At 36.8% G+C, this 20,723-nt stretch overlaps 1 long non-coding RNA gene across 1 annotated transcript in view; it reads right to left on the bottom strand.

Annotated features, from left to right (window-relative positions):
• LOC125912370 (uncharacterized) overlaps positions 1-20,723 on the bottom strand; it is a 55,285-nt gene that overhangs the window by 5,195 nt on the left and 29,367 nt on the right. The window contains exons 3-4 of the long non-coding RNA XR_007454685.1: positions 12,964-13,044; positions 4,797-4,871 (exon numbers count right to left, since the gene is read on the bottom strand). This is a non-coding gene — a long non-coding RNA (uncharacterized LOC125912370). The remainder of the gene's footprint in view (positions 1-4,796; positions 4,872-12,963; positions 13,045-20,723) is intronic.

The raw sequence follows: 20,723 nt of genomic DNA, 5'->3' as shown, positions 1-20,723 counted from the left end.
GACCTGTTTCCTTTTGTTGGGATCCTTTCTACTAGATCTCTGGCTCTGAGAATGTCATTTCCCCTTTGCTGGTGAATAATTTTATGCTCCAGTATATTTTTTGCTGAGTACATTTTTAATACTTTTCGTCTCCAGGCCTCAGCGAAGCTTCCATGCTATATTACTCCTCCCAGATGTTGTATCACATCCACAGGTACCATGTGGTATTTTTCATGGAAGCTTAGGAATTTCTTCTCAGACTGGCAAGGGCTTCTTCTGCTCAGTGGCCTGAGTGTGTAGATTGGTGAATTCTTGCTATCTAAATAAAGACAAACGTTTTCTTTTCCTGCTGGGTTCATTTCCTGTATAGTCACTGTGATTGGTTCCTTTGTGTATTACTGGTGTCTCTCCCTCTTGAAGTGAGCTCTCAACCTTTATAGAATTCTCTAGGGGACCACACCCTGCATATGTAGGGTCAGACAACTGCAATAAACCTGTTACAATGAAGGATTTATTGTATTATTTTCATTTTTATAAAATAAATGTTTGTACTTCGCTAATTTGATAATATCAAGAACATCTTCACATTTCATTCAAATATTCCAATTATTTTTGCTTTGGGATTTACTTGTATCACTAATTCTCAATCATACATGACAATGTATATATCAGTCAGTGTTCAGCAGGAGAAGTAGAACACCTTTAGAGTGCCTGGTATAGAGTAAGCTCCTGGCAAATAATCACTTATACTGAATAAATGATCCTCTGATACTTAGAAAACAAAACGAATTGCTAATTTCTGTGACCAGAGAAATAACAGGAAAATCATCACAAAATGAATTTATGGGTGTAATTACCATCTACTGTATCCTTAGCAAACATATAAAATCTCCTTTCTTGACAGAGTAAAGTCCTACAAAATGAACAGGAAGCACAGCAATAAGCTACCTTGGCTTTACCAAAGGACTGACATCTTGTCCTACACAGGTTCCTTGTCTTTCAAACAGGGTAAGTGCAGTTTAAATGGTGGTCCTCATATCAGCACATCAGCAGACTCAGGCTGGGCCGGCTGGAGAGGTCTTGTTTAAAAGATTTTCTTAGGGGCTCCTGGGTGGCTCAGTCGGTTGGGCGACTGACTTCGGCTCAGGTCATGATCTCACAGTCCGTGAGTTCGAGCCCCGCATCGGGCTCCATGCTGACAGCTCAGAGCCTGGAGCCTGTTTTAGATTCTGTGTCTCCCTCTCTCTGTGACCCTCCCCCGTTCATGCTCTGTCTCTCTCTGTCTCAAAAGTAAATAAACGTAAAAAAAAAATTTTTTTAAATAAAAGATTTTTTTAAATGTTAACAATTTTCTCATCTGAGAATTGTTTCCCTTAGCACTGCCGTGACCATCCTAATTCAGTAAGTTTGTGGTAGGAGATGAGAATAAACAGTTTAATATGGTTCTCTGGATAATTCTGCCACATGAGCCGGGCCTCTAGCATGCACAGATGGCATCAGGATCATTCATGATTAGCAGTGGATCCATGGTGATCTGTGTGGGGATATTCAGGGAATCCATGGGCAGTTCAAACCCAGAAGAGAACTTTTTTGTATGTTGTAAATAAGAGTTAAGCAGAAGAAACTATGGCTATTATAGCCACAGTAATAAAGCATTGTTTTTATAGACCAACTTGGAGTTTGGGAACAAAGCTGTTTATATGGGAGCCCTTACCACTACAGTGTTTCTGTTGTGAGTCACTTGTCAGGCTAGGACACACAGCGATCTCACAGAGGAGCTCGAGGGATCTCAGGAGCATTAGGACAAGCAGGAGTACCTGCTCAGTGGCAAGGGGAGTCAGCAAATGTTTTTAAATAACATTTTTAATGCTGATTATTTAGCATTTTAGAGAATCTTGAGTATGAAAGCACAGGAGATATGACAACCAGTACTTCCAAAGATGGTACACTTCCAGAGAAATGTACCATTAGGTATAAAAGAAGGCAGTGCTAACTCAGTGGTGACTGGTAATGAGTGTAGATTCTATGGTAAGATACAGTACCAGAGAAATGGAGATCTGTTCTTTTTGTTTGTTTGTTTCCGGTTTATTTTGTGACTCCTCAGAGGCCAAAAATGTTTTCCTGCTTGGCCAAAAGAGCAAACAAAAAAAAAACAACCAACCAAAAAAACACTCGATGCTAAGCTATTGGCATAGAGAGGAGAATGAGCTGCAGGAATTCAGGTGTTCTCCTTTCGCGCTGTGAAGTCTATACTGTGTGCAGGATCCATGTAGTGAAGAGAGTAGTCACAGCTAAGGCAATCCCAAAGCAGCTTCAAGGCCCCAGAAAGCCGAGAAAACTGGAATATATACCCAGGATGACTTAGAGTAGTACAATAAAGAGTATAAATATCAAAGAGCACTATAGTGAAGAATATCAGGGAACAGTCTCAAAGCCAGATCATTTCTCTCATGTGTAGACACTGTGAGTGAGGTGAAGGACACCCTAACTACTGGCAGTCAGGTGCAAGCAATGGCACAAGAGACTAATTGCCTTGTCTAACAACTTCCACCTAACTCACTGTTATGAAATACTTTTTTGTATTTAATTCCATTACATAACACTGTGCTAAGTGTACATCAAAGAGGGTGAAAAAAGAACCCTGCATGGTTCTGGGGATTGCTCTGGCTAGTTAAACAGAAACAGAGGTGATGTTCCTAAGAATCTCAGTCTTGGCCCTTTGAGGCAGTGAAATGATCACAGTAATTATATAAGAACTACTGATGGCTATTCGGACATGGGGGTACCAGAAACCAAAAACTACTTCTCAGATAAGATGAACAACCCAGTAGATAAGTTGAAAAATATTTCTATTCTCTGTCTCTCTGCTTTCATGTTCTGCATCTTCATGATAGCGTACCTAATAGCCATAAATATCGATAGAATAGCACTTGAGACTGTGAGACACAATGTTGCTTAAACTCTTACTTTCAAAGAGCATGATTTCTTCCAGACCTGACCTGATTTTTGTTGTTGTTCTTCTTCTTAGCCCAGAGCTTGTGCTGATTTACATATCTCTACTAGCTGAACCACATCTGTTTCTCAGGTCCAATTTTCAAGTTCCAAGCATTAGCAGTGTGACCACAGAGATCTGTGATCTGATGCTTTATTTGATTTTTATGTGTTTGTTTTAATGGAAGAGTAGAAAAGGAGGGGGAAGGAGGGGGAATATTTGATTTGCTGTCTAGCCGACACAATTCCAAAAAGCATTAAGCTGAAACTGCTACAAGTGTTTATTTTCTAACTCTTTCTTGTATAATGGGAACAGTCAAGATCTGAACACGAGTCGATACAAGGTTTGTGGTTTTATGATAAGCATATCAGCCAGTGGATAGAATAAACCCCAGTGACAGCTGTGATGGTTCTTGGAATCAGACATCCTTCAATAACATGTTCCCCCCATAGCTTATAGACACTGTTGTAGAATAGGGTCAAGGCTTATGGCAGATGTTGAATATCTCTGAGCTATGTGAAATTTCTCTCTGTGGATCCGTGCCTAACAACCATTACATCAAACCACAGGTACAACGAAGCCTATTTCCCTCCTTGACATGCTATCGTTGTTACTCTAGAGGCAGAGCCTTATGCTATTGCTAGCTGAGAAAGACACCTCTCTAAAAGCTGAAAGAGTGCAGACACAGAATTGGGAACAGTTGGGCTATTCCAGCCATCAGAATATAAAGAAATGATGTCATCCATCACAAACCCGATAGCTCATTACAGTGTGATGTCTTGGAATGATACCTGAAATAATAATGACAATACAAAAAATAATAATTTCTGTGGAAATTTCTGTGATGTTAGCATGCTTCACAACTGCAGTCTTTGTCACAACAGTAAATATGTGTTCTTTTCATACAAAAAAAAAAAAACTGCGTCATTGATTGATTCATTGAATGAAATTTTTCACTGAACAATCAGATTCGGTTTACTCTAAGCATCTGATAAAAGAAAGTTAGGAAGCCTGTGATTAGCATGGGTCAGAGAGCTTCCAAATATCAGTGAATTTTCATAACACCTGTTGAACTACTTATCATTCACCAAGAAATGCTGAGTGAATAAACATTCTCTAGGTTCTGTGGAGAAAGTTAAAGGAAGAAACAGTAAAATTTTTATACTCACAAGACATCCTGGAGAAACTAAATATATTTTAAGAATAGTGGCAGGAGAGCATCTGGGTGGCTCTGTCGGTTGAGTCTCTGACTTCAACTCAAGTCGTGATCTCGTGGTTTGTGGGTTCGAGCCCCACATTGGGCTCTGTGCTGACAGCTTGGAGACTGGAGCCTACTTCATCTGTGTCCACCTCCCCCCCCCCCCCCGTCCCTCCCCAGCTCGTGTGCTTGGTCTCTCTCTCTCTCTCAAAAATAAATAAATAAGCTTTAAAAAAAGAATAGTGGCAGGAAAAATGCAAGAAACAAAAATTACAAAGATCACTCTCAATGACTGATAATTTTAATACATGAAGCTAGTAGCATCGTAATAGTTTACAAAGAATATTATACTTTATCTCATTTGATAGTCAAAATAATATGGTGCCATTCTTAGAGTCAACAACATTACTCCTAGCAGATCATGGACTATGATGTCTTCTCCTCCCCACATGTCCCCCCATATCTACCCCGGCCTGGGAATGCTCTTCTTTCCACACTTTTCTGTTAGTGAGCTGCAGAGTGAATTTAGAAAAGTTCTGTAGAAAAATATGCTTGAATTTGGGGACAGTTTGTAAATGTCTCTGACCTTGAATATCAGATATTATTCGTTCTTCAATAATTTCTTACCTTTCGGTGGGAAACATCCTACGAGGCCTTGGGAAGAAAATTAGTCTGGAGAGTTTGAGATTATCGTCCAGGGTCCTGTGAAAAGAGCATTAAGACACCCAGTTTCTTGATTTTCCCGGTTCATTAAGTACTACTTCAAGGAGGAAGAAGAGCTTTCTTGAATAACTGGCTACAGTCCCCAGTCTACAGAAAACCCTTTGTAGGTGGCTCTCTTTGTTTCCTACATGGAAGGAAATCATCATGTATTCTCAAACTGCCATCTTCTCAGTTTGCAAGATATATCATAATAGATACCGAGAAAAAAAGAAATGGATATCTTAGAAACTGACAGAGAATGTATGTCTTAAAAATGCAAGTACTTTGTGTGATATATTTGTTTTAGTGTTTCCTGGTGCTATGGTTTGCTTTTGGTTCTGCAGATTCACAAAACACATACACCCCTGTGTCTATTCTCACTGGCCAAGAACATTAACTACGTTAATGTTAACTACGCTAACGTTAGTTTTCTTTACCAATCTGTAATACATTTCTCACAAAAAGGTCTATATAATAGTTTACCTTTTAATTTTCTTTGTATTTTATTTTTCTAAGCATTTGTCATTCAGGGTATGGCATTCTGGGAATGAATCATTACAAAGCACTACATTTGAATAGTTTAACAACATTAACCAGTTGTCTCAAAATATTATTATAAATTGAACTTTTATGTGACCATTTATTTTATTTTTTTTTTAATTTTTTTTTCAACGTTTTTTATTTATTTTTGGGACAGAGAGAGACAGAGCATGAACGGGGGAGGGGCAGAGAGAGAGGGAGACACAGAATCGGAAACAGGCTCCAGGCTCCGAGCCATCAGCCCAGAACCTGACGCGGGGCTCGAACTCACGGACCGCGAGATCGTGACCTGGCTGAAGTCGGACGCTTAACCGAATGCGCCACCCAGGCGCCCCATATGTGACCATTTAAAAAAGAACTATGCATTTAAAACTACTTACGTAGGGAACTCTATTTAAGTCTGCCATATTCCCATTAGTGAAGTTTTCTAATTCTAGAAATTAATGGACTTAGAAAATAGCCTAAAATTTAATTCTCTTTTAAAAACATGATATTACATATACAAAATTTTATCATACTTCATCTGATTAGCCAAGTAGAATGTTTTAATATTATCTGTGGTTTCACGACTTGTCACATGATAATTTGGGTTGGAACTAGTCAGTCTGTTCTAAATCCAGTTGTTTTTTATTCTTGCTTTGTTTTATTTATTTTTTTGTATTTTTTCCCCAGTATCATAGCAAGACTCCTTTCCTCTGAGGCATATTTCATATCTTCTTCCCAGTGATGAGCCTTCAGGAAAAAGACTACCCATTTAGACAATGAATCCACAAAAAACAAAGTGAAAGTTCAACATACATCTCATTGATTTGATCTATGAAAACATAACAGAAGGAGAGCTCAATCTGAGCTATCTGAGTATCCACATGATTTCCACATACTTCATGTTTCTTAACGAAACATAAATATGAAGTATGATGTCAAATAAAGTCACTTATGTCCTCTACTGCAGAAATTAAATTATTCGAGTTGGTTATCTACACTGATTTAGTTAATGGTCAAGTGGCCAAATCCACACTTTGCTTGTGTTGCATAAGGTCTTAGTCTTTATTATGTACCCCTGGGAATTATGGTTGAAAATGAAAGCAATTAAAGAGTTGCTGGGAATTATTTTATTATTAAGAATAACGTGCTCATCTGCCTGAAAGAAAAAAAGATGGTAGAACTCTAAGTAGTGAAGGCCATAAGCACAGAGGTGGAATGAAGATAAAATGGGGAGGAGAGAGGTGTGTGATCATCAATTAAACACATGTTTATTTTCATCTGTTCATTCAACAAACATCTATTGCATGCCTACCAGGGTCAGACACTATGCTGAGCACTGGGAATACAGAAATGAAAAAGTTAAAGTCTCTGTGATCGTGGTGCTCATATCGATGGAGGATTCCAGAAATGGTAGAGTGTTATGAGAGATATAAAATAGGTATTATGGGAAAAGCATGGAGAAGCAGCCCTAAATGGCCTATAGAGGCTTAGGAAATGCTTCCAAGAGAGTAATGCTCTGTTCATGAAGGACAGTGTCATTAGCTGGTTATCTCTGACTAAAGAGAACTCCAGGTAGAGGCAATAAGTTTTATTTTCAAGAAGGGGGATATGAGTTAGAACATGGTATATTTAGTGAAATGCTAATAAGGGTGTCTGTGAGGTGGTCTTAACACAGGAAACCGTAAGTCAAGAGGCAGATTGTAAAGGGACATCAATGTCCAGCTTTGTACTTTACGCTGAAGGCAATGAGAGGAGGCCATAAAATGATTTTAAGACATAGAGTGACGTGGTTAGATTTCTGAAATGACATCTAATGCGTACACACGTGTCTTAATAGTAGGTCTACTTTACTGCTGCTGCGGGGATTCTGTTTCATAGGGTAAAGACAGTGACACAGCACAGTATAGTTGGACAGCCTTGACTCAAAGTACCCATGGGATCCTAGACAATGCTCTAAAACTCTCCAGAGTAATTTTCTTCATTGAAAATGAAGAGACTAGTTACATGTACTTTCAGGTCTCTTAGGCTTGAAATTTCTGTGTTCTCTTTCTGCATTTTGAACTCTGCTACCTTGTAAATATAACTAATGAGAGGCTGCCCTTACCCTACCTCAATACTGAAGAGAGGGCCAGCCAGTCACATGACTCAAATGAGCCAGTCGCCAAGTAAGATTTGGTGATATTATTCACTTAACGAGGCATCCTTGGAGGCAGAATTCTGATTATAAAACCCCACAGTGTACTGATCTGTGACAGAAGCCACAAGAGGATGGTACACATGGGAGGAAAATAATTAATTTCCACACCTCCTACTTAAGCAGGAGTCCAGCTATGTAGAATAAGAATAAAAGTGAAATATTATAAGTCCATCTGTAGATTTTGTTTTTTTACTGAAGTGGGCCAATAAATTTTAACATCACTGCCAACTCAACTTTTACTTTAAAACATTCAAGTAAAACATTCACAATTCCAGCTTTGTGGTGGTTTCAATTAAAAAAAAAGATAGGGGAGGAATGGAGGAGTGAAGGACAGTTCTAGCCTCTGTGAGGGTGAGGTTTATTTAAATAGAATTGACACTTTATCTGATTTGAAATGAAGACATGTCAATGCAATGATAATGCAAGGTAATTTCAATTCTGCATTCACAGGAGTGTTCAGGGCACTTCTAACTACGGTTTGGCACTCTGACAGAGAGCCTTGTGAGGCTCCTGTACCGGCAGATAGCCATTTCACATTAATCATAAAAGGCTTTCTGGAAAGTTAGGGTCTTTGCTTTTTAAAGGACAATTTCAAAAGAGTTATGTACCACAGTTAAACTATGAAGTGATCTAGTAAATTCAAATGGAAGAAGAACTGTCCACAGAAAGAGCTAACATTTTAAAAGCAAAAGAAAATAAAACAAGATGTATTTGAATAGGTATTTCAGTTAGGACTAAGGAGAACTCTCAAATGCAGGGAGTGCATCATGTGAGTTACTCATAGACACCCACACAAGTGACAAAAAGTGAACTACTCTAGAGGAGGATGGAAGAGTTAACTCTCAAACTACTATATCCTATACAGCCTAGAACGCTCTTCTAAAAGTTAAATACAGGGGGGTGGGGGGGGGTAGCTCAGTCTGTTACATATCCGACACTTGATTTTGGCTCAGGTTGTGATCTCACAGTTCATGGGTGTGGGTGGATCAGTCAGTTAAGCATCTGACTCTTGATTTTGGCTCAGGTCATGATCTCATGGTCCGTGAATTTGAGCTCCTTGTGGGCTCTATGCTATGAGCACAGAGCCTGCTTCGAATTCTCTCTCCTTCTCCCTGCCCCTCCCCTGCTTGCTTTCTCACTCTCTCTCCCTTAAAATTAATAAATAAACATTTAATTTTTTTAAAGTTAAATTCAAGCAATAGTGCAAATGTTTATGTTCTTCAGGTCATAAGGATGATCTAGTGATATAGGTCAAAATTAATTCTACTATCTGTTCATATGGAAATGGCTGACTGAATTAGAAACTGTAAAAGAAAAACGGGTGCCCAGGTGGTACAGTTGGTTAAGTGCATGATTCTGGATTTTGGCTCAGGTCATGATCTCATGGTTTTGTGAGTTGAACCTCACTCTGCACTGACAGCATGGAGCCTGCTTGGGATTCTCTCTCTCCCTCTTTCTCTGCTCCTCCCCTCCTCACATTCTCGTGTTCTCTCTCTCTCTCAAAATAAATAAACTTAAAAAACAAAGAAAAAAATTCTTGAGATGATCTTGACTAAATAAAATCTGCCTCATTTCAGACTTTTAGATAATTTGCACATAGCAATATAGTCCAGTCTTAACTCTCATCTCAGTGATCCATCAGCTTAAAGCTTTATCTTGATCATGATGTAGTCAAAGGAATCAGTATAGTCTTTTTTATATTTGCTTATAACAAAGTAACTGATTGTTCTAAGTCCTGACATTAAGTAGATGGGCTCCAGACTCCCATTTGCTTTTGTCAAAATAACTCAGAAGTTGTGGTACCAAAAAAAGTGAGCTAAAATCTATTTGAATTTTTTTAATGAAAACAATTCCATTTCATTATAGTGATATTCCAACTCTTTGTCTGTCTTTCTCTCTCACACACATACAATAACACACAGTTTGCACTAAAAACAATAGAGGATGTATATATTTAAAGACAGTATTAAAATATACTGTTAGAATTCTGGTATAATCAATAAGCATAATCTTTTTTATCATACTAAAAGACTCATTTTTATAACTTTTTAAATGATTTTTTAATGTTTATTTTTGAGAGAGACAGAGAGTGCAAGCAGGGGAGGGACAGAGAGAGAGAGGGAGACACAAAATTGAAACAGGCTCCATACTCTGAGCTGTCAGCACAGAGCCCGTCATGGGGCTTGAACTCATGAAACGTGAGATCATGACCTGAGCTGTAGTCAGTTGCTTAACCGACTGAGCCACCAGGCGCCCCATTTTTATTTTTTTTAAGTTTATTTTATTTATTTCGAGAAAGAGAGAGCACGGGAGGGGCAGAGAGAGAGGGAGAGAGAGAAAATCCCAAGCAGGCTCTGTAGTGCCAGTGCAGAGCTCAGTGTGGAGCTTGAACCCATAAACTGAGATCATGACCTGAGCTGAAATCAGGAGCCAGATGTTTAACTGACTGAGCCACCCAAGCACCCCAAGATTCATTTTTAACTATGAACATAGCAAATGAGTTAACTCTTTGTGTACCCAAATCTGTGATCTATTCAGTTATTTAGAAAATTTTATTGAGTGACTGTTATGTTCCAGATATTATGTTATCCCCTAAATGTATTATTATAACATTAGATTGCTTGTTTTTGCCCTCACAAAGGGTTTAATAGTAAGACCATACAATTGTAGTGGAAGCATCCACATAAATTATTTTTTAAAGAGTCAAGTAAAAACTAATTGAAACAAAGCTATTATTTTATCAATCTTACCCTACTGTCTCAGAGACTGATCTGTGTGCTGATGTTTATTTGTAGATTTGCTATTTACCAAACAGTTATTGAGTGCCTATTATGCACTAGATATTTTTTAAGTTTATTTATCTATTTATTTATTTATTTATTTATTTATTTATTTAGAGAGAGAGGCAGAGAGAGGGGGAGAGGAAATCCTAAGCAGGCTCTGCATAGTCAGCCCAGAGCCGGACACGGGGCTTGAACCCAGAAGGGGCTTGACCTGAGCTGAAATCAAGAGTTGGACACTCAACCAACTGAGCCACCCAGGTGCTCCAAGTCCTAGATACTTTTTAAGGCATAGGGATGGAGTATATCTGTGAACAAATCCATCAAAACTCATTCCTTCACAGAGCTTATGTTCTAGATGAAGAGACACAATAGATTTTATAGTGGTTAATGGTGGCAGTGCTGTGGGAAAAATTAGAGCAGATTGAAAATGAGATGCAGGTAATGGATACAGGGATGGCAATTTAGAATAAGGAGTCAGTCGGGGTAGACATTACTGAGCTGATACTTGGGCAGTGACAATATTACTGATTGACTTTTATCCCACTTCTACTTGGTTAAATGGTTAAAATACCTGATATTGAGCAATTGGATAGATGTTATTTGCTGTAGTCTTCCAAAGATCTTCACAATCGAATCTCCAGAACCTATTAATGTTACCTCAGAAGGTGAATGACACTGAATGTGATTTAAGTTTATTAAAAAGAGCAGTTTATCTTGGATTATCAAGGTGGGCCTAATACAATCAGGAAAGTCCTTATAAGAGGGATGTAGAAGGGTCAGTGTCAAAAACAGAAATTTCCACCAATTATGAAGATAAAGGGAGGGACCACAAGCCAAGAGATACACTGGGCCTCTAGATGCTAGAAGAGACAGTGGAATTAATTCGATCCTGGGGATTCCAAACAGAATTAGTCTTGCTGACCCCTTGATTTTAGTCCCATAAGATTTATTCCAGATTGCTGATCTCCAGAAGTGTAAAAGAATAAGTTGGTGCTATTTTAAGTCACTAATTTGAGGAAGCAAATAATGTTTCTGATTGTTCAAATCCAAGAGTCTCGTGGACAGGTTACGTCTTATAAATACAGCATGAGGTACTGGTTAAGAACAAGGACTCTAGAGCCCTAATACTTGGGTTTGAATCCAAGCTGTGCCACTGGCTTTTCCTGAGACTTTGTGCAGTTATATGACCTCTCCTGTACCTCACTTTTCCCACCTATAAAATGATAATAGTAGTATTTATGGTACAGAGGCTTTACAAAGAGCTAATATTTGTAAAATGTTAATAGAGTTTTTGATAGATAACAAATGTTAAATAAACTGGGTTCAGAGACAAACATTGAACTTAAAGTTATAGTTATGTCATTTTATAGCTCAGTAAATGTGGACAAATCATATAACTTCTATGAGAGCTTGTTTTATTATGTGGCAGTAATACAATACCTTGCAAGGCTGTTCTGAGCAACACAAAAGAAGACGTATGAAAAAGTTCCATAAGGTTCATTCATTTATTCATTCACTTAAAAATATTTAATGAACATCTGCCATGTGTTAGTCACTTCTGTGAGTCCTAGAATGTAGTGAGGACTATCACAGACATATTTATTTTCCTTATAGAAGTTTTATTCTAGTGAGGGAGATAGAAAATAAACAAGTACATGAATAAAGTAAATTCCAACACTAATGAGTGTGCTATGAAGAAAGGGAAAAAAGGAAGGTGTCTCTGATGACCTGAATATTGAAATGAAGCTGATCGTACCAATATATGAAGAGGTGGGTTTCATGCAGTGGTGATAGTTTGTTAAATGACTTTGGTGTCAATTTTAGTGCTCAAAAAAAATCAAAAGGCCAGTTTGGTTAAAGTGTAGTGAATAAGGGAGAGAATGGTAAAATGTGAAATCTGAGAGTTAGACATGGTCCTAAACTTTGAGTTTTATTCTGCTTGTAATGGGAAACCATGGAAGGGTTTTAATCATAGGTTCTGATTTATATTTTTAACGTTTTACTGGCCATGGTATGGAGTTTATTTGGAGCAAACATGTGTTCTTTATTTTTAATAGGAGTCTATATTCCTCCATCATTCTTAGAGTGTATTTAGATACAACTCAGAAATAGGTAGGTGTGTTGCTTATAGAGGAAAAAGAATTTACATCACTAACTCTCTCTCTCTTATCTATCTATCTATCTATCTATCTATCTAGACCCACCTTTCTATCTAAAACAAGCATAGATAAATTATAGTCTGTAGGCCAAATCTACCTGGTGCTTCTTTTTATAAATGAAATTTTATTAGAATACAGCTATGCCCATTTTATATATTGTGTATGGCTGACAAAGTGGAGGATATAACTATATAACCTTCAAAGTCCCAAATATTTATCATCTAGCCATTTACAGAAAAAGATTGCTAGCTCCTGATTATATATTTTGCTCATTTATACCTAGATTCTGATTTGCTACAACACGTAAGTCATCACTTATCTTGTTTTAGCCTCCTGGCCTACCTTCTCCTGGTTGCTCAGTTACTGCCAAACTTGACTCCAGTATTCCCTCATCTTTCTTGTCAGTGTCTCCGTTTTAGTTTCCATACCTTGGCCTTTTTGGGTGGTTGATATCCACATTCTAGCTTTGTCTGCTGATTCTTCTGACGTATTCTAATTAACGGTTTGCCCTGGAACAATATATACTGCATTACATATGCAAACACAGTGGGACTCCCTTCTGCCTTTTAACTTCATGGATTTTCAATATTTGAGCAGGTTCGAAATGCAAATAAAGTATTTTCTTTCTCCCCTCCCCTTCATTTTCTACTACATATAAGCCCTTTCACATTCACATTGAGGATAAGGAAATCACATAGCTGGCAGGCAAGTAGCTTCAAGCAGAGATCTCTTGTATTGGCAGCAATAGCGTAAAATGGTCTCAGAAAGAACACTGTTCGCAGTTCCCTTCACTGATATTTCCCACATCTTCTTTTCACATTCCTGGTTTTAAATAATCGACATCCTGATTTCCCTTTGTTCTGTTATCAATCATTCTGCTGCATGGTTATGAAAGAAGAAATGTGTTACTTAATTTCTCTGGATCTCAGTTTCCTCTGTCACAAAATGAGTAAAATCAAATTGTCTCTAAAATTCCTTTGGACTCACACATTCCCTAATATATTTCTAAGTCCTTCTGAAAAGATGCCTTTGCAAAAAAATGATCCTTGAGCAAATACATAGCAAATATTAAATTAGCTTACTTCTTTTCCAAGCTCCTGGGCAAGATAAAATGTCTGCACCACCCTCTCATGCCGGTGACACAAAGCTGCTGTTTTCAGGGGTCGTTGTTGAATATAGATTCACTGTCTTGATCTCTTTGGCTAGTTCTGTTAAGCACACGTGCTCCGAAAGAGCCGGAATCACATCTCATAATTGTGATTCTTTCAGAAATGAAAAATGTTCGCACCCTGAAACAGCTCCTTTTTCCTTCTGACAGAACAGCTAGGTCTCTGTAAATTCAGGAAGTTATCGAGTGTGCCTGCCAGGAGGTAGGGGGTTTTGAAAATATTCTAAGTCAGATAATATTTTCTCACAAATACGGAAAGTACAATCCTTAGTTTATAATACGTGGTCTAGAAAGGGAAAGGAAAAATAGATCCAAATGAAAAAGTGGCCTTAAGAAAATCAAAACAACAACCAAAGCAGCCTTTCAGAAGCACTGGATTCATCTTTCTACTTTGCCATAGATTTCTTTAATCAGATGAATGTAACAAGTTGATTAGGCTTTACAAGCTTTAAGAAAAGTCAGAACCACTTATACTGAAAAATAGGACTCGGGATGTAAATTATTCACAGTTCATTAGACTAAGACAAGCATTTCTCAAACATTTCTCTATGCTTGAGAAAAGCGACATATTGAACTCTATTTTACTGTGAGGCTCAAAATGGCAATTAACAGTCTTAAGCTGCATATAAAACCCAATATGAACCGCATTTACAAGAAAATTGTGTGAGAATCAAATTATGTTATCTTTGGTTTGAAGAACTAAGAAATAATTGCCAATAAGTATTCATGTATAGGACCAATTTTTTTGAAACAAGTTATTTTAATTACTACTAGTGTCAGGAGTACGTGAGGGTGATTTTATTAGATTTAATGTGTTTAGTGAAGCTGCCTGACTGTAGCTGCTATTCTTGACAAGACATTAGAATTTATTTTATACTTGCATTGATCACTGCAGACCAAGGCTGTAATAAAACTATTTTTTATTCTAAGTCTATCTCTCATGTTGCAGTACTTTTAAAAACTTCAGCTGAAAAAGCAGAGCTGAATGATGAATTGCACGGTATTATTTTTAAAAGCTGCAGAACATTTACTGATACCAGTAAGAAGCAAATAAATGGATTTAAAGACTGTGAACTCTTCCCTGTATTTGTATTAGATAATGCCTGCTCCTGTTAGATCACCTGATGAAGAGTCTCCTGTTGTTTCTGTCTGTATTCTCTGCTTTGACACAGCTTCCAGGCATTTGAAACTTCCTGATCCTTTTAAGAACACTTCTCCCCCTTTAAAGGCCCTACCCTTCCATGGCAAACAAACAAACAAAAAATGTTTCTAAGAAAAATGAAACAAAACCCAAAGCGTATCTCAAGCTACTGAAAGCAAACAAAAGAAACTGGAAACTCTCTTTCACCATATGCTAAGTTCTCTGGAAATTCACCCAGGAAGAGACCATCATTCTTTGTGGAGAGCAGATTGAAAATTCAGTATATCTGAGGTTGACATATGTGGACTTCCTTTCGCCCCATCTAAAAGTTAACTGCTTTCTCACTCAGGGTTATTTTCTCTTCTCAGTCCTTGTAAATTTTCTTCACTCTGAACACCTAAAGGCTTGGCAAACATGTCTAGATTAATGTATTTACTTGCAGCTGTGAATAGAGCAAAACTCAGAGGAGACTATATCTCAATGTTTATATTAACATCATGTGATATAAATTAACACTTTACAAGGTTTCCATTGACTATTAATTTGCAGTTATTCCACAATGAAAGAGCTCTCAGATGGTCTGGGGAAAGAGTCAGAACCTGAAATAGAAGTGTGCAGTTATAAAAATAAATCTCGAGAAAGAAGAGAAGAGAAAGAAGAGGAATGTTCTAATCTTACCTTCATCATAATCTTATTAGCATTTCTAGTGAGTAGTTCAAGTATCAGTCTATAGTCTTATGACTCTGTCTCATAAATATGTCAAGAGCAAAGTATAGTTATTTTAATAGTCTGTGTTGGTGGACCATCATGGATTTAATTAAGAGACAACTAGTGTATGAAATATGACACAAAAGCACAAGACTTAATGGAGAAATGTTTTACTGCAGATTTAAATCAGGGCCACAGACTTAATGATGATCCAGGCTCAGAAATCCTACTTAAATTTAATTAATGCAGACTAGTGCAGACCTGTTCATATAGAAGAAAAAAACACAGGCATAAAATACATTAGTGATTTAAGATTCTCAAAGTACACTGCCTTATTTATAAGGTTATGTGAACATGGGTTATTAATAGCTTATTGTTTTGAATTTTATTATATGAGATATTTAGAATGTAAGCTGTATAAAAGTCTTTTAAAACATTATTTCCAGCCTCTTCATTTTTTGTGATGAAGCGCCACCTCCTTCACTTCTTAGCAAAAACACCAAAAATCACAGAAAGCGGTGTTAGCCATTTTGATCAGAGAGTGACTGAGGGAAACGTGACTTGATTCTGTGTTCTTTCAGAAGGGACATAGGTGTCATTTCTTTAGCCGAGCCACATGTATGAACACAAACAGAGGATGGACAAAATAGTAGATGATCTTCATATTTCACTCCGCAGTCCCTGTGTTTTACATTAAAACACTGAGTTGGAGGATCTGACATCTGTTCTATCCCTAAACTTTACTATTATCCCAGGGAGAAACCATCACCAAGAACTTTTTTAAATCTATTGAAAAGATACAATCCTTATTACTCTTAAGAACTTATGAGGTATAGCCTCATAATATTTACTTTTTCTTAGCAGACTTACATTAAGCCATATCCAAGATTACTTGACTCAGTTTTTAAGTCAGTTTTATATTTTATGTTCTATTTTTGCTTTTTAATTCCTCTCAAACATGTCTTGTTCTTAAGAATATCTTAAGAATGATTTTAAGGGAGTCTGTGAAAATGATTGCAAGTTCCTCGTGAAGTTTTCATAATCTGTGGCATCCGGATTTGGAAATTTGTGTGTGTTCAAGTTGTCTCCTCATTCCCCTGGCATTTCTTTTGCCAATGACCCTTTTTAAAGAATCTGTGTATTTCTCAGTGAATCAGATGGTCTCTCTTAACTCAGAACAGTAACCATTAAAGGTATTATTTATTTCATGTCTCTGTTTTTATTCTCATTAGCAGTACGTACTTTACCTTTGGCTAATCTCATCATTTCCTTTTGCTATATCTGGGAGGACAATTCTCATTCACTTTATGTTTCTAACAAGTAATTCATGGTGCTTTATGTCTTTGCTTATTTTATTTGTATACCTTACTTGAAACAACCTATCCTCATTTGAGTTTCGTTTCTGGTGCGCTGTTTCATGTGGAGAAAGAATGGGTTATTTCTTCTTTTTCTTTTTTAAAATCTATTGTGGCTTATGCTTCTTTAGAATGTGCTTTACAATTTGCATAAGGAACATTCTGTTTTATTTTTTTAAATAAAAATTATCTTAGGTGACTTTATAAATAATATCTACATTCAAATCTTTAGCATTCCTTTGTCTGATCTTGAGCTCTTCGAAGATCCAAATGCCACCCGATGTGTCAAGTTTTCACTGTTGATTTGAGCAGCTTTTTGAGATTTTGATTAAGATAACCTTTAAGAGGTTGGTTGTTTTATAAGGCAGTTAAACAAAATAATCATAGTTTGTACTAACCTTTTATTACTTTAAAAAATAGTCATTGCAGTGGGACTTTAATAATTAGAGAGCAGATTTTTAGCGGAATTCACCTGCCTGGCATGAAACAACCAGAAATCAATTATTCTGCATCATTAGATATCTAATCAAAGCTATAAAATAATACAGAGTGAGTTTGGATGAATATTTTTAAGTAATCTAAACATTTATATGAAAAATATCAAATGGTTGCAATTCATATACAAAAGTGTATATGTATATACACATATATATACATATATCTGTATCTATATATATACATAAATATATATATATATATATAGAGAGAGAGAGAGAGAGAGAGAGAGGGTTTTAAAGTATGTTTTAAAATGTAGTGGTCAAGGGGTACCTGGGTGGCTCAGTTGGTTGAGCATCTAACTTCGGCTCAGGTCATGATCTCCTGGTTTGTGAGTTCAAGCCCCGCATTGGGCTCTGTGCTGACAGTTCTCAGAGCCTGGAGTCTGCTTTGGGTTCTGTGTCTCCCTCTCTCTCTGCCCCTCCCCCACTCACACTCTGTCTGTCTCTCAAAAATAAATACATGTTAAAAAAAATTTTAAATGTAGTGATCAAAAGTAGAGTAAATATCTTCTAATGAGACCCTGCTTTAGGAAATAGTCAAGCTATGGATTTCTAGCATGTTGGTATGAGATCTGTTTTTCATCTGTCATTTGCATAAATTATCTAAAAGTTCATTCTATCTTCATTTCATTTCTTCTTTTTTTCTTTTCATATGTGTCATTAAAGCAAATCCAAAAGTCACTTAAAATGACCAATATCTATTCCATATGAAGATGTGTGACTAAATCTCTATCAGTACAACGTACTTTATAGTTCACACACAAAAAAATGCTTAATGGGATGAGTTTAAGCATGAATGCCACAGATTTTAAGACTCTCTTCCTTATTTGGAGAAGAATTCTGTTTCCTACAACATAGTAGACTAAAACCTGCATACTACAAAACACATAAACATGCTAGATAAACTGTAACACATCCTTTATTTATTTATTTTTAAGGTTTATTTATTTTGAGAGAGAGAGAAAGCATGAGCAGAGGGGCAGAGGGAGAAGGAGCCTGGGGATCCCAAGCAGGCTCTGTGCTGTGAGCACAGAGCCCGATGTGGGGCTTGAACCCACAAACTGTGAGATCATGACCTGAGGTGAAGTCAAGAGTCAAACACTGAGCTGACTGAGCCACCAAGGCACCCCTGAATATAATACATCCTTTTTATTGAATGTATGAAATTGTAATAAATTAAGTGAATTCATCTGTGGCCAGCAATACACTGGGAGGAGAAATCCCTGGAGGTAAACCACTGATGAAGCCATTGAATACGTACATTGTGTGCAGTCCTTAATAGTCATAGTCTTGCTATTCAATGCTGCTTCTCAGACCAGCAGTATTGGCATCACCATTGGACGTGCAGAGTCTCAGGCTCCACCACAGACCTGGTAACTGAGAGTTTGTCTTTTAACAAAATACCTAAGTGACCTGTGTACATACTAAATTCGAGAAGTAAAGTTTGAGAAGTCTAAACCACTGTTTCAATTACTGTGTATGGCCAGGTAGCAAAAGACAAAGCCCTGGCTATCACAGTGTTCACAGGTCATATCAGAGACCTCTCCCACTAATAAAGCTAGGGCTCAGGAAAGGCTGTACTTCAAGAAGGGATAAACTGGGGTGTTGGGGGAGCATCTTTCCTCAGAGGTAGACATCAAGAGAGGCTATTGCTCTCAGCTTTGGTTCTGAGAGGAAAAGGGGCAAAAGTTTGTCGTGAGAAATCATAGCCTTTAGTAGGCTTGTTTCTGGTTTAAAATTTTGAATCTTTTTTTAATTTAATTTTGCAACTCGAATAGTCATGGTTGAGAATTTTATAAAAGTCAACAAAGGTTGATAGCATCTCAAGGTATCTGGCAAAAGCAAACAGAAATCATTTAACACCTAAAACTAATATAACATTGTGTGCCAACTATATGCAAATAAAAAAGCTTAAAAAATAATAGGAATGAATAAAAAATATGAATTAGCTGCAAGTGACTATCAAAATGACCAGGTAAATTTGAGGGGGGAAAACACAACTTCTACAAATGGAAAATACCATAATTAAGATTAAAAACTCAAAGGAAGGATTATGGGGCGCCTGGGTGGCTCAGTTGGTTGGGCATCCGACTTCAGGACGTAATCTCACAGTTTGTAGGTTTGAGCTACGCATCGGGCTCTGTGCTGACCGCTCAGAGCCTGGAGTCTGCTTCAGATTCCTGTGTCTCCCTCTCTCTCTGCCCCTCCCCCGCTTGCACTTTGTCACTCTCTCTCTTAAAAATAAACATTAAAAAAAACTCAAAGGAAGGATTAAAGAACAGATTGAATATTGTGAAAGGGTAAATTAGTGAACTAGAAGGTAGATATGAAGTAATTACTCAAAATTGTGGCTAGAGAGACAAAGTGACAGGTAAAATGAAATTAAGCATAAGAAACATGAGGGAAGGTATGAGGCACCAGATTTCCAGAGGAGATAATAGAGCAAATGGGAGAGACATGTAGCTGGAAAAACAAATCTAGAATTGATTATAGTTAGCAATCTTCACATTTAGAAAGCAAAGAAATCCCAAACTACAATAAAAAACAACAACAAAAACAACTCATTTGTACACTAGTCAAAATATAGATTAACAAAGAAACATAAGCAGACAAAAAGACAAATTATGTAAAAAGGAACAATAATAAACTAATAGTTAGAAATACAAGTAGAAAACAGTGAAATAATACCTTCAAAGTACTCTAAAAGAAAACAATATTCAACTTACAATGAATGCTATACTGAATGAAATAATGACAGTTTCAGATAGATTTTCTCATCTTAACCAACAGTCTGCCACTAAAGAACTTATATTTTTAAAAAAGGCCTTCATATATGAGGAAAAACAGAAAATATGAACTAGAAAACCCAAAGAAAATGATAGAAAAAACCAATCTATATTAGTGATTAAAATAAATAAACTAAATGTTCCATTTAAAAAGCATGTCCTCAAAAGCCATTCAGCCAATTGGGGGTTGTAAGATTCAGATTCACACATAAAACATAAGAAAAAATAACAATTTAAATTTAAAAAAAGGTACTGGGAAAACAATATTTTAAAGATGATATAGTAATTTTTAATAATACACATTTTTCTCTAGGATAAAAAGCATTTCTAGCTATAACTAAATGGTAAAGTTTGAGTTTATCAGATGCATATAACAATTCTAATGATATATAGCTGTATTATTTTTAAATATATAAAGCAAAAATTGGCAGAAGTAGGAGAAATTGATAAATGCAAAAAAATGTTAAAGTCTAGAAGATTTGAGCAACACAGTTAACAATCTTAATCTAGAACTTGTTCATTCAACAAATATT

Source organism: Panthera uncia (genome assembly GCF_023721935.1).
Source record: "Panthera uncia isolate 11264 chromosome C1 unlocalized genomic scaffold, Puncia_PCG_1.0 HiC_scaffold_4, whole genome shotgun sequence".
NCBI classification, from domain to species: domain Eukaryota; kingdom Metazoa; phylum Chordata; class Mammalia; order Carnivora; family Felidae; genus Panthera; species Panthera uncia.
This window is presented reverse-complemented; position numbering and strand designations above follow the sequence as displayed.